At 48.9% G+C, this 14,142-nt stretch overlaps 1 pseudogene; it reads left to right on the top strand.

The window, feature by feature from the left end:
- Window positions 1–690: 690 nt before the first annotated feature.
- LOC129782584 (endoplasmic reticulum-Golgi intermediate compartment protein 3-like) lies at window positions 691–13,115 on the top strand (annotated as a pseudogene).
- Window positions 13,116–14,142: the final 1,027 nt, after the last annotated feature.

Below are 14,142 nucleotides of genomic sequence, written 5' to 3'. Positions count from 1 at the left end.
GTACCCAAATATCTTTCGCTAGGTGGCAGCAGCGCTCCACCAACAGGGCCGGTTGCAGTACCCATTTTTATTTCGCTAGGTGGCAGCAGCGATCCACCAACAGGGTCAGTTGCAGTACCCATTTATATTTCGCTAGGTGGCAGCAGCGCTCCACCAACAGGGCCGGCTGCAGTACCCAATTTATTTCGCTAGAGGGCAGCAGAGATCCACCAACCGGGCCGGCTGCAGTACCCAAATATATTTCGCTAGATGGCAGCAGCGCTCCACCAACAGGGCCGGCTGCAGTACCCATTTATGTTTCGCTAGGTGGCAGCAGCGCTCCACCAACTGGGCCGGCTGCAGTACCCAAATATATTTCGCTAGGTGGCAGCAGCGCTCCACCAGCAGGGCCGGATGCAGTTCCCATTTAAATTTCGCTAGATGGCAGCAGCGCTCCACCGACCGGGCCGGCTGCAGTACCCATTTATATTTCGCTAGGTGGCAGCAGCGCTCCACCAACCGGGCGGCTGCAGTACCCAAATATATTTCGCTAGGTGGCAGCAGCGCTCCACCAACCGGGCGGCTGCAGTACCCAAATATATTTCGCTAGGTGGCAGCAGTGCTCCACCAACAGGGCGGCTGCAGTTCCCAATTATATTTCGCTAGATGGCAGCAGCGCTCCAACAATCGGGCAGCGCATGCGCAGAAACGACATGACGCCAAAGGGGCGGGGCTTCCGGCCTCGTACGTTTGGGCTACGCATACGGCCCCGGAAGGTGGTTGATGTCCGGGCCCGCGCGGCGCGCTGGAGTGCCCGTGGAGGTGCGGAGCCTTCGCCGGGAGCCTGGAAGAGTTTCGGGCCGGGACGTGCGGCGGCGCGCTGGGTGAGCGCTCGGGCTGAGGGCGGGCGGGGGTCGGCGGGCAGCGGCCGAGTGGGGGGGATGTGGGGGCGGGGCCGGCGAGCTCGGGCCGCGGCAGGGAGCGCCTGGTGCCGGCGGCGGGCGGGCTGAGGCAGGCCGGCGGCCCGGTCCGGGACCGGCGGGGCTGCCGGCGGTTCTCGTCTCCCCGGCAGTGACGGTGGTCAGCGGGCTCCTCACGGTGCTGCCTTTTTTTGGTTGTGGTTTTTTTTTTTTTTGTCTCTCGGAGCCGCGCCGCTACCTCGGCGAGGAGCGGCGGCGGGGCGGCCCCGGTGCTCCCTTGTGGCGGCGGGGCCCGGGAGAGGAGTCGGCCCGCGCCGCCCCGCCGCCCACCCCGCCGCCTCCGGCTGCCCGGGCAGCCGCCGCAGCCCGCCGCAGCTCTGCGCGGGGCTTTGTCTTTCCCCCCAGCCGCTGGCCTGAGCCGTGGCAGCCGGCTGGGGCTGCCGGCCCCCGCGGGCCGCAGAGGCTGCCTCGGGGCCTGCGGTAACGCTGTCGCGGGGGGGGGGTGGCTCAGGAGCCTCTTCCCGCCCCTGCGAGCGGGCCAGAGAAAGAAAAGAAAGGCGGTAGCGGAATCCCCCACCCGTCGCCCCCGACTGCTGATTTCTCCGCAAGCGTTTAACTACCGGGGAGGGCTGGGAGGCAGCAGCTACTCAGGTGTCTGGCTGATCTTGTGTCGTGACAGTCAGCTCCGGGGCCGGAGCAGCCGAGGGGAGGAGGCCTTTTGATTTGCTTCCCAGTGAAACGGGGGTCTTTTGTTTTTCCTTTGTACTTAGGTTCATCTGGAATCGTACGTTGACAAGTCAAGGGGAGCGGAACTGAAGGTCAGTCGAGATGTTACTTTTCCACGTGTGCCTTGTGCTTGTGAGTCGGACTGCTGACTACGGAGGGATCACTTTTGTAGCCGCCGAGGGCCCGCGAGGCTCCGTGTGCCCGCCGCTTCCGAGTGCTGCGCTGCGGCTCGGGCAACAACTGGGGAGGAATTGTCGGTCCCTCGTGGTTACGCAGCCGGGCCTGCTAGGCGCTTAAAGCAGCGCGTCCGGTCGGGCAGTATTATTTTTCTGGACTGTAAATGAGCCTGAGGTATAAACCCACTTACGTTTCTGTATGGCGGTGTACTTTGTCAGAGAGCTCAGCCGTACTGACGGAGCTGGCACAGAGTTCCCTTGGGACTCCAGATTTGACTGTCTCGTTGAAAGGCTCCAGAGCCTGCTTTGGAAGCCACTTGACAAGGCACAGCTTTGCCGTGATTTTTGTACTGTAATTCTGACTGTAATGCCAATGCCACGTGTTAGCCTTTCTCCAGAAGTTATTAAAAGCAGAATGAGCGTTAAGAATCTGATTACCTTTTAACTAAATTCAAAACAAAGTGGCGGGGTGAAGTGACTGGAAGCGTCCTGCCAGTCTGACGTGGGTATCGCTGCTGTGCGTGTTATCTGCCTGTCTACTGATCGCTCCTGCCTCTTGTTCTGCTGTGGTAATTCCTTTGGGTAAGGCGTTGGGCTCTGACTGTAGTACATCCTGACTCCCTCCTGACCCCTGCGAGATGTTATCGGTTGTTTGCCTTCCTCCTGTTTCACAGGGCGTGGGAAGGCCGGAGAGACTGGAAGCCTTGGCTGTTGTGTGCGAAGAAGCTATGAGCCTTCTAAGAGCATGTAGACAGCAAGCGCATCATGGTGCTTCGGCACCAAGCCGATATGACAGACCTCAATGTTTTTTGTGAAAAGGGATCACCAGGAAATGTGCTGATGTTGAAGGGGGAAAGGTGGTAGGGGAAGAGGTAGGAGGCAGTTTTCAACCAATTTTAGGCTTAACTCCTGTGTTCCTGAGAATGGTTCTGGGCTTTGAGGGGTTTGCTTTTGGCTTTTTGCCTTAAGCGTGTCTACCTTTCAGGGTAACGTTTTCTTGGAAGTTGGAAACTGTCCTTCTTGAACACCAAACCAAACCCCGTACCTGGGAGGGCCGTTTAGCGTGCTGCACCGTGTGTTTTATTCCCTGTCAGTCACTTGACACTAGCTGTACATGCTCTCCCGGTTTGGCACGTTCTTACCCTGCTGGCTGAAAGATTCTGTCTTTTCACTTTCTTGCCTTGCCACAGGCCATAACAAATGTGTATTCATAGACCGCTTTCCTTGCTCACTGCTTTCAGATTTGAGCATCGATGCCATGGACGGAGCAGGAGAGCCTCAGCAGGACGTCGAGCACAAGCCGTTTAAACAGCGCTTGGATAAAGCTGCCAATGACTCCAGAAGCAGAGAGACACGGTAGGATGCTATTCTGTCATTCTTGGATGGATGCTCTCATAGTCTTTCCATTACCGTATGCCTGCTATGAGATTCATGGGAACAAGGGACGGCTGAATTCACAGCGTTTTAAACACCACAAACTATTGAAAAGTTTATAGGACACAAGTCTATTACACTGGTAGATCAGACAAGCTCCTCTGTGTGTGTTATACATTATACTCAGTACTTTTGCGAGGCAAGTCTTTGCCTGGTCCCCTCTGAAATTGGGACAAGGACTCATTGGTGCGTTTCAGGAGCAAAGCTGCTGAGTGAATAGGCTTTTCCTACTAGAAATCAAGCAGCTGCTCTGGCAAAACTTGACTTTGGTTGCATTTTTAAATCCTAGGAGGCTGAGAAACGGGACGAGCTGGTTAGAGGAAAGAGCCTCTCTCCAGGGAAGGCTCCGCTGACTTGACCCTTAAGCCTAAACTTGTGTCTTACTATGTTTGCTTTGTGTGTGTTAATGCATACCTGATTAATAGATTTCAGTTGATTTATCAGTTACAAGTTGGAGTAAGTGGTCCTTGGCTACATAAACCTCTCCTCTGTATTTTTTGACATGCTATGGCTTACTGTTCTACTTCAATACAAACCGGGAACGATTCTGGTAGTGTTGCAGTCTAACGGTAATACTGCAAGACTTTGTCTTTCTAAAACGTGAGGTCTTTGTTATCTCTTCTGGGAGATAGTGTAGTTTTGTGTATTGGCATGAACTAAACTTGCTGATTTGTTGTAACTCAGATTTAGCTTTTCTGTTCTTAAAGCTGAAAGGCTAAACTAAGCCAAGAACTGAACAGTGGGTAGGTACGAGACCTTCTCCTGGTGTCACAGAAGTGAGGTGATAGCATTCTTACTGTTGTGTCACTTAGTAGCCTTTCTGTATTCAGAGGCTGTGGCGTGACAAATGTAATGTCTGGGGTCAAACCCCGCTTTTTTGTACCCAATTCTCTGTTTCCACATATGGGCCTCCTGCCTTACTTGTGTTGCCAGCCTCCGCTGGGATTACTAGGTCTGAACCGTTGCTCTCGCTCATTATATTATCAATGGAGAAAAAGAGAAACTTGCAGGGAGCAAACAGTCTCATCCAGGAGAGGCATTTTGAAAGCGATCAAATTGCATTGCATGCAACGAGCAATTTCTTCTGCTGTCTGGAAAAAGGATATGGCTAGTTTGATTTCCACCACACGTGTGGCAAGTTAGATTGGAAGTGTCCACCCACCTTTGTGAAACTCTATGATTATCAGTTTCTGTTAGTAACACTTGATGTTCAGTCAGTTATTTAAATGGCAACCATAGCAGTATTGTCTGGTAAAGGAAAAATCCACACAGACGTGGTTACCGCTGGGCTTGCTTTAGTCATGACTCAGAGCTGGGCCACCACCCCAGTGGGTGACAGAGAACCAAGGGATACAGCGTAGGTTATATACGCTTATCAGATCATTAGTCAATGTCTGAAGTTTTTAGGAGTTTCTTTTGGTCCTGTGAGTTCTGTGAATCCATCACCTGACTCTGTCCCAGTTGATTCACCTGCTCGGTTCCAGTCTCTGCCTCAGTTCCAAGCTCCTCCTTGGATCGTGATCTTCTTTCTGCCTGCTTTAACTCACATGCTCCTTCAAGCGCGCTTAGTCTTTGAAAGAGCAGTTCCTATTCACATGCACCAATTTTTCCAAAACCGCCTGTGTTTCTGAAAGCACCTGTGTCCACAGATTGATCATCTGTTGCTTCTCTGTTCTCCCACTGATTAACTGGACTGGGTTTTAAACCAGCCTTGGATTAGGGCTATGCTAGGGACGGGGCCTGGTTCTGCCACTTAGCTGCTTCGGGACTTTACATTTCTTAGTTAAAAATACATTTTATTTAACATTAACCTTAAATTTAGTAAAGCATACCTAAATATTATGGAGTAGTATGTGGAGGCTTTTCCTGATCATCGTTACATTAAAATAGTTAATAGCTTAATGATTTCTATGGTAGGTTGCATTCTGTTCTGGGATGTCATCTCATTAATTTCCATTGGATGGCCACAGAGGATTGAATATGTTATTTTTTTATTATTATTTTTATTTACTGTTTTCTTCCTTTTAACATGGGCCAAGTTTTCCAGCGTCATGTGTCATATCTGCATGCAAGTCGAGGACCATGTTAACAGCACAAAACATTGCATGTGGGGTTTTATCTACTGCGGTTTCTTTATAGTATCTAAGCTGTGTGCAGTACTTCTGGGTGCTCTCTGAGATAACTCAACAGGCAGCTACCGATTACATTCAGAAAGCTGTTACTAGTTGCTGTATCTTGAAAGATTCCATGTGTTGTACAGGTGTTCTTGTTCAAATGGCAGGAATCATGGCTTTGACAAAGCATAGGAATTATTAAGCTGCATTCTTCCTGACGCTATCTTTTAGTGTAATTACAGGATCAAAACCCATACTAGTTGAATTCTTAAGTGTACTTTCAACTTGTTTGAATGTTGTAAGCTGTAGAAAGTAAGTCTCATACAGTGGTTTAAGAATGGGTATATTTTCCTAAAAGTGTTTATTTGCTTGATCATAACTACCATAAAGAAGCGAGGTTAATGATTGATTTTCATGCATATTTCATACTTTCTAATTAAAATCTCTTTTTTTCTGTGGCTAATACAGATGTCTTTAATACTCACTTTTGTCCACCTGCTATACCTCCCAATCTCAACCAAGAGGGTCCCGGTAACATTTTGTCCCCTCAGCAGTGTCTGACTTACCACCTGCCCTGGCCTTAGTTATCCAAGAAGCCACCTTTTCGAGGCTCATAAGAGGGTAGTGCAGCGGTGCCTAGACAGTGAGCATTAGAGGGCTTTTGTAATACAGCAGACTTGGTCCTGTCCTTCAGGATTTGTGAGTGAAACAGCCTGGTTTTAAGGGGCCTCTTCTAATAAGAACCCATTTTTCTGAAAATTTTAGACATGCAGTTCCTTGGCTCACTTATTCCGAACTCCAAAGCTTGCAGACCTTACGTATTTGTTTTGGTTCTTGGAAAAAAAAAGGTCCTGTTTGAGTTTTCTGGAGGCATGTTTTGCCCTTTGGCAGGTTTCAGCTGTCACCAGCTCTCATCTCCTCTTTTACGAGTCCCTCTGCAGCCTTCTACACTTAAAAACATAAAACTCCGTGAGTTTGTGCCCCAGCTGTACTGTGGGTGCGCATTCAACACACAGGTGGCACAGACACTGGCAGAATTGTAAAGTCATGACAAAGACAGAAATTCCTTGGAGATTTCTAGTAAGCCATTGGTTAATGTGTGTGCATTGTCAGCATCGTTTTTCTGGAGGACTGAGTGTTAGTTTTCTGCTTGGGAGGTTCCCACTCTGATCTAGTTCCACGGAAATGTATACCTGTGTTTCCTACGTATCATGGGACAGGATTATGCGTTATGCGCTGTTGTCTGCTATTTAAAATGTTGTTTGTGTAACAGGTCCTGTATCAGTTGCAATTTGCTGTTTGGATCTGCTTTAGACAAAGTTTTAACAAAGCCTTTGTGCAAGTAACATCTGATCAGCACTCCAGCAAGGCTTTCAGGTGGCTGGTTCTTTCTGTGGAGGGTGTGCTTCAGATGACAAATGCTACTCTGCTTCTTGATCTCTACTTTGCAGCTCAACAGGCTCTGTGCATTCTTTCAGGTGAGCTTCAGGTGCAGGATGCGCAGATTCTGACACAAAATAATTTCATTCATGTGTAGAACAGTTTCTGTAGAACAGAGCAGAAGTACAAGATCGTGTTTCTAGACGTCCCTCATCACTTTGAATCCTCTTTTGTCTTAGAACTGGGGAAAGAAGAACAAAAGGTATTTGATCCAAATGCTTTGGATGACGATCGCTGTGAAAGCTGTTACGGGGCAGAGTCAGAGGACATTCGGTAACCTTTACATCTTCTTAGTGCTTGAATCGGTACAGTTAATGTGGCATACGTGTTGGGGTTTTTTTCCAAAATGTCTGTGAAGGTCCATGCAGTGACATCCTCCTGGGCACCTGTTCGTAGAATGGTGAGAGCTGTTGTGTTTTAGTATGCCTATGCTGCACTCATGATTGTTAAGAGCGTGTAGGGTTAGGTTGTCTATTTTGTCTGCGTGCCTGTTTAAGGACAGTAGTGCAAAGATTGTACCTTAGCAAACAGAACCTTTTCTGGGATTACTTGGTGTCCAGAGGGGAGCTGTATAAATTATTTCACCATTCTGTGATCTGTCTCGGAATAAAACCCAGTTATGGCTTTGCCTTCTCTGCAACTTCTGCTGCAGGCTTTGCATCCTTATGGGAGCAAAGACCAGACACCTATCACTCAGACAAATGATGGGTGTCATTCGGTGTTTCCCATTCCTTCTACCTGCAAATTTGTGTAAGAATAGATTCGTGATAGTCCACAGGTTCTGGACTATCCTTTGCTATTATTGTCTCTGTAGTAACTTAGTTTGTCACATCTGTCAAGTTGCATCCCTCACCAGAGGTGTTTCCATCTTGAGGGATTCATGATTCCAGCCTTCAACTTTTTGTTTTGTCCGGCACAACACGGAACCGAGACAGACAATTGTTTTTTCTGGTGAGCGAGATGTTGTCCAGAGGTAGAAGAGCAATGAAGAAAGTTTGCCGTTAACCCTGCCTCTGATGTTGGTGGTCTTTCCCTAAAAACTGAGGAAGGGAGGAATAGAAACAGGTAGATGCTTTGTTCACATGGGGAAGTTCCAAGCTGCTCAGAACTGTGGGAGACTGATGTCGTTTCTGTAGCAAATTTCTTTGCCGAGGGTTGACTTGGCTGTCTGAATGCACAACTAAAGCCCTCTTCAGACTGAAGCACTGCATTAAAACAGCTTGCATCCTCGTGCCAAAATCTCAAAAAGTACATCAGAAAGCTCAAGCTCCTTCAGGAGCATTAGACCACCTTTCAATGTCCAGCTCCTGAAGTTTGCTTCGTTGATTTGTTGAAATAAAATCCACCAGGGATTTGAGTCCTGAGCTGGAGTGTCTCTTTATCGTTGTAAAGATGATAAGATGATGTTTGTGCTCTTGCAGGTGCTGCAATACTTGTGACAATGTCAGAGAAGCATACAGGTGACGAGGCTGGGCCTTCGAGAACACGGATAGCGTAGAGCAGTGCAAGAGGGAAGGATTTAGCCAGAAAATGCAAAAGCAGAAGAACGAGGGCTGCCAAGTGTACCATTTCCTGGTGGTCAACAAGGTGAGAGATGGGTTTTGCCGTGAGCCTGTTGCATGGTGTTGATGAGCGTCAGAAGGCACAGTCGGGGCATTCTGCTCTTTTTTTCCAACTTTAAGTGTTCACAGGACTGTAATAACCCCTGGGCTCAGTGAGGTACTTGTGCCTGTAGAGGGGTTCAGTAGGAGGGTCAGGAAAAGGGTGGGAAGGGGCTAATTCTCTGTTCCATGAGGCGGGTTGGCTGGAGAAGCTTAGCTTTTTCTACCATCTAGCTAGTGAGTCTTTTTACCAAGGTTTCTGGAGGGGGAGAGGCAGCTTCTTTGAGGTTAGGTTGTCCCACCTGCCCCTCTAGTCTCAAAACAGAGACCGCTGGTGGGTGCTGGAGATAACAGTAACCAACAAATTGTGGAAGGAGTGAAATGTTCCTTCTTTAGAAAACAAGTGGAAGCAAGAATATTGGAGTTGATTGTCAAGGTTGAAGATGCTCAAAGAGATGGTTTTTGCAACTGGTGTATGAAAATGTAGTACAAGATACACCAGATGACTATGTAACTACGCTGTCATTTGGCAGGTTACTGAGCTCAAAGCACTTGGACGTGCACGTTACGTACCCAAGTACATTCTAGCAGTCAGGCCCAGGCTCATCTTTTTTATTTTACTTTTTTATTTCAAAATCTGGAGGTTTTTTTACATCTTTGTGTACTATTCCTGGAGACAACATTATTTCTGGAAAAAAAAAAAAACCAAAAAAACCCACCAAACACACCCCAGCCACTCGCTCGTGAAGCCAGACATCATGTTTTGAGCATCATCATGGGTGCTGAACCATTACAGGACCCTTTGTCACGAAGTGTGATGAGCAGGAAAGATTCAAAGGGGAGTGCTGTGGGTAGCAAGGGTCCAAGGGTGGGTGTCAATAGGGAAATTTCTGGGGGCCATTGTTAGGCACTTAGACTTCTGCGCATCTCCATTCTCATCAGGTCCGCAGTTAACGTATGTGATAGGTTTGCACGGACATTCAAAGGTGTAATGTAGCATGTGAGCTTGATGCATTGAAATCTTCCAGGGGAGAGTGTGTATGATTGCTAGCAAGTGTCAGGGAGGACTGACGTCTAATATCCATATCCTTTTCATATTCAAGGTTAAAATTTTAATAAATTTTGTCTTTGGGGGGATTTTGGGGTGTGGGGTTTTTTTTGGTGGTAGGTTTAGTGCTTTATTTTTGAACACAGCTTGTTTTCATGGATGCATACATAGGACCACTGTTGTTTATTGTATTAAGGGTTTTCTTACCCTGCCTCCTCACCCTCCCAGTTACTTTCTCCACTCCGTTTCTGTAATACCTTTTTATTTCCTACAGCAGCAGTTAGTTCCCTCCCGGTAGACTTGATTCCTTTTTCTTCTCATTTTTATGTCCGCTAAAATACTCTGCATAGAACAGTTGTATACTAATCAACATCAGTATGTGATTATGGCTTTCCATATGACTGCCTGTGAGGAAGAGGGGATATTCATATCTCTTTTAGGACAGTATCTGCTGGTATTGTCACCTATGAAAATGAGTTGCTTATTGTCTATCTCATTTAAACAAAAATTTGAAAATACAACCGCCGGTATGACTGCTTTATTTATATAGATTCAGGCCTTTTAATGAAAGATTACTGTCTCCTGCAGGTAGCTGGGAATTTCCACTTTGCACCAGGAAAAAGTTTCCAACAGTCTCATGTACATGGTAAAGTATTTTCCTGCTTATTGTGACCTTTAGCTTCCAAGTGTTTCAGACCATTTCCTTTGAACATCTTTGCATTGCTATCTGTGGTAACAGCAGCACTGCTTCAGGGGGGAGGACACTGGTGAAATTTTGTTAGAGATGTTTAGAACTATCGGGAACAAATAGGAAAGTGTTTTCTGAAGGTGCTGCCACATGGGTGTGGGAGAACATGGAGGAGGATGTGTCTGGGCAGTCTCTCGGCCTCACTTGTTCTACACAACTTTGCTGCCCTGCTCTAAAACAACTTCAGGTACGGTGTTCGATCCAGGACTTGAATATCAGTATCTTTGGAAGGGATATTTTGGAGAAAAGCTCTTGAGAATTTCAAGGCAATTCAGAACTTTCAGAGTAAAATTTCAGTTGTGAACGACTTCAACTTCCTCAAGTACATAGAAATACATAGTGGCCGGAATGACAGTGGTAGTTTACGGAATCATAGAATGGTTTGTGTTGGAAGGGACCTTGAAAGGCCCCCTAGTCCAGCCCCCCTGCAGGAAGCAGGGGCATCTTCAACTAGATCAGGTTGCTTACAGCCCTGTCCAACCTGACCTTGAATGTTCCCAGGCACGGGGCATCTGCCACCTCTCTGGGCAACCTCTCCACGTGTTTCGCCACCCTCATCATAAAAAAATTTCTTCTATCTAGTCTGAATCTACCCTCTTTCAGTTTAAAACCACTAAGCCTTGTCCTATTGCTACAGGCCTCACTAAAATGTTTGTCCCCATCTTTCTTATAAGCCCCCTTTAAGTACTGAAAGGCCACAGTAAGGTCTCCCCAGAGCCTCTTCTCTGGGCTGAACAACCCCAATTCTCTCAGCCTGTCTTAGGAGAGGTGCTCCAGCCCTCTGATCGTTTTTGTGACTCTCCTCTGGACCTGCTTTGCCAAGGACTCCGGAGCCGGATGCAGTACTCCAGGTGGGTCTCACGAGAGCAGAGAGGCAGAATCGCTTCCCTCGACCTGGTGGTCATGCTTCCGTTGGATGCAGCCCAGGATATGGTCAGCTTTCTGCCCTGCGAGCACAGGTTGCTGGCTTGTGGCTATTTTTTCACCCACTGGTATCCCAAGTCCCTCTCTGCAGGCCTGCTGGGGCTGCCTTCACCCCCGAGCCTGTGTTGGCGCACGGGTAGTGGCGGTAACTGGGCACGTAAGTAAGGGCAGCGCATGGGCAGAACTGGCCGGAGGCCGCGACTTCCGCTTAGGGGTGTGTGTGACGCAATCGAGATGCGCGCATGCGCAGCAGCGTTACCGGAACAGAAAGACAGCGCATGCGCAGAACTGGCCCGACGCCGGTGCGTAGGGGGCCTCGAGCCAAGCATGCGCAGAAACGGCCCGGCGCAGAGGAGCGCAAGTTTGAGCCACACAAGGGCAGAATCGTGGCGTTGCCGAGCGAGAGGGAATTGAAACCGTGGCGGGGCGCAGCCGCTCCGCACCCCTGCTCTCTCTAGGTTGGTGGGCTTCTCGCTAGTGGTGGGGCCGTTGCAGCAGCGAGCACCCGCAGTGTCTGCGTTTGTCCCGGGGCTACAGCGGCGCTGCAGCTCCGTACTCCCGTGCCGAGCGCGCGCTGGCAACGTGCTCGGGCGACGGCAGCGGCTCCTTACCGTGAGGCAGCAGCGGGCGCCGCGGCACCACCCCGCAGGCAGCGCGGGGTCGCGATGCCGCGAACAACGGCCGGCAGCGCCGAGCCGCCACCGCGTATGCGCGGCGCCAGGGCTGCAGCACCAATACTTGGCCGCCAGTTGGCAGCAGCAGCACGCTAACAACGGGATGCCTGCAGTATCCAACTTTGGCCGCCAGGTGGCAGCAGCGCGCCACCAATCACGTGCGAGAACTCCCCCTCACCAGAAGCAATGCTGCCAATTATTGGCTACGTGGGTCTTCATCTCTTACCATGTCGGAGCCTGTCCTCCCATAAGGAGATGCTGCCACTCACAGGAGACCTCATCCACCACTTTGTCCTGGAGCAGTCCCATATTCCCTCGAGGAAATGCTGTCTCTGATTAAACACCTGGCCCATCACTCTGGCCTGAAACAGGGCCTGCCCTCCCCAGAAATAATGCTGCTTCTCAGTGGTTACCTGGAGATTTTTCTCTTACCATATTGGAGCCTGTTCTCCCACTTGTGAGATGCTGCCTCTCACAAGAGGCCTGCTCCACCACTCTGTCCTGGAGTAGTCCTGCACTTTCCCAAAAAAATGCTGTCTCTTGCTGGATGCCTAGCCCATCATTCTGTCCTGAAAAATTGCCCACCCTCCCCAGAAGAAATGCTGCTGCTAACTGGCTACCTGGGGTTTTTTCTCTTACCATTTTGGAGCCTGTTCTCAGATCAGGCATTTTGCCTTTCGCAGGAAACCTGGTCTGCCACTCTGTCCTGGAATAGCCCCACATTCTCCTGAGGAAATGCTGTCTCTGACTGGATACTTGGCCCATCACTCTGTCCTAAAATAAGTACCCGTCCTCCCCAGAAGTAAGGATGCCAATAATTGACTACCTGTGGCCTGCCAGAAGAACGGTGCTCAGCCGTGATTGCTGGCCTTCAGTTATAGGTACTGTACATAGGTCTCTCTGTTACCTGGAGACATTTTCAGCAATTTCTCACTTGGTTCTAGGCACTACAGTAATAATTTCAGCAATTATACTTAGGTCTGCTGTGTTAGTTACAGATATTTAGCAAACCACGTAACGGCCAGGCACTGCCATAAAGAACTACAAGCTACTATGCTCAGACCTTTAGTGGTCATCATGAAGCAGGACCAGAGAAGAGAAGGTAAATGACACTGATTGGTCCTGATCAGAAAGCTTGATCAATGGGCAGCTTTGCAACGTCCTTGCCGGAGCTGTGAGTAGTAACCCATGACCTGCAGACTACAGATGGAAAGGGGGAATGCTGACCTGTAGGCAGCCTTTGGTAGATGACATTCCAAGACACCACACTGTTCCCTCTGTATACTCACACCTACACTTTTTGGTTTAAATCAAAGGCATGGAAACTCTTACTCAGCTATGATCAACAGTTCTGGTCTTCAGTCTCAGCCTTTGCAGCAGGAGGAGGGCTGAACATTAGGAAAAAAATGTTTCCATTCCCATAGCAGCAGTGCAGCTTCCTCCACATGTACAAGGTTATGCATCTCAGCAGAAATCAACAAAGCTTGCTCTTAGGAACACAACTAAAACCCACTGCCTCTGCCACTGTGCCCTAAGCCATCATTGCCTTAAGAAACTCAACATGACCTACACAATCCACATCTCAATCTGTACGTGTGGTCCAACACCCCAATAGAGAGCACTGCTTCCTCCCCTGTCTCTGGCTGCCAGCCCTTGTCCGAGCTGCTCTTGCGTACTTCTGCTACTAGTTCTGCCCAGTCTATCAGGATAGCCCCAACTGCAAGGCTGCACAGCACGTTCCCTATCACATGCAGCAAGGAGGACACTACTCTCATTTTCTTCATTCTAGCACGTACACCACAGCACAGCTGTTCCTCTCATACAGGAGATTGCAGGGAACCATGATTATCTCAGCACTGCTGCAGGACAAATCACAGGGATCACATGCATGACAGGGAGAGAAATAGCCAAAGCTCCCCAATGTTCAGTACAAAGATCCCTTCCATTTTTTTGTCTGTAGTGCTCTACAAGGACTTCACATGCAAAACAACACATACTCACCCATTTTTCACAGGAAAACTCTGGTACCACACCCTGACACATAAAATATTTTGCTGTTATTTGATCACTTTCTACACAGCAGGATTCAGAGCTTCGTGGTGTAGGGAGGACTACGCTACCTGTGCTACCCATATGAAGAAGGGTGAAATGGTCCATCAGCTTCATAATGCACTTATTCTGACTTGCCCTTCCCTATGCACTTACACTGCAGGCTCTGAACAACCACCTGCCTCAGAAAGACATGGGTACTCATGTAGCCTAGTCCTCCTGCTCAATCCTACCTTGTACCTCTGAGGACCATACTGCAGCTCCTGCTCGACTGGCAGCTGTAGCTCAGGCCTTGGCATGCAACATAGC

This window comes from Falco peregrinus, chromosome 2, assembly GCF_023634155.1.
Source record: "Falco peregrinus isolate bFalPer1 chromosome 2, bFalPer1.pri, whole genome shotgun sequence".
NCBI lineage: Eukaryota > Metazoa > Chordata > Aves > Falconiformes > Falconidae > Falco > Falco peregrinus.
Note: the sequence above shows the minus strand (reverse complement) of the source record. Positions and strands in the feature narration are given on the sequence as shown.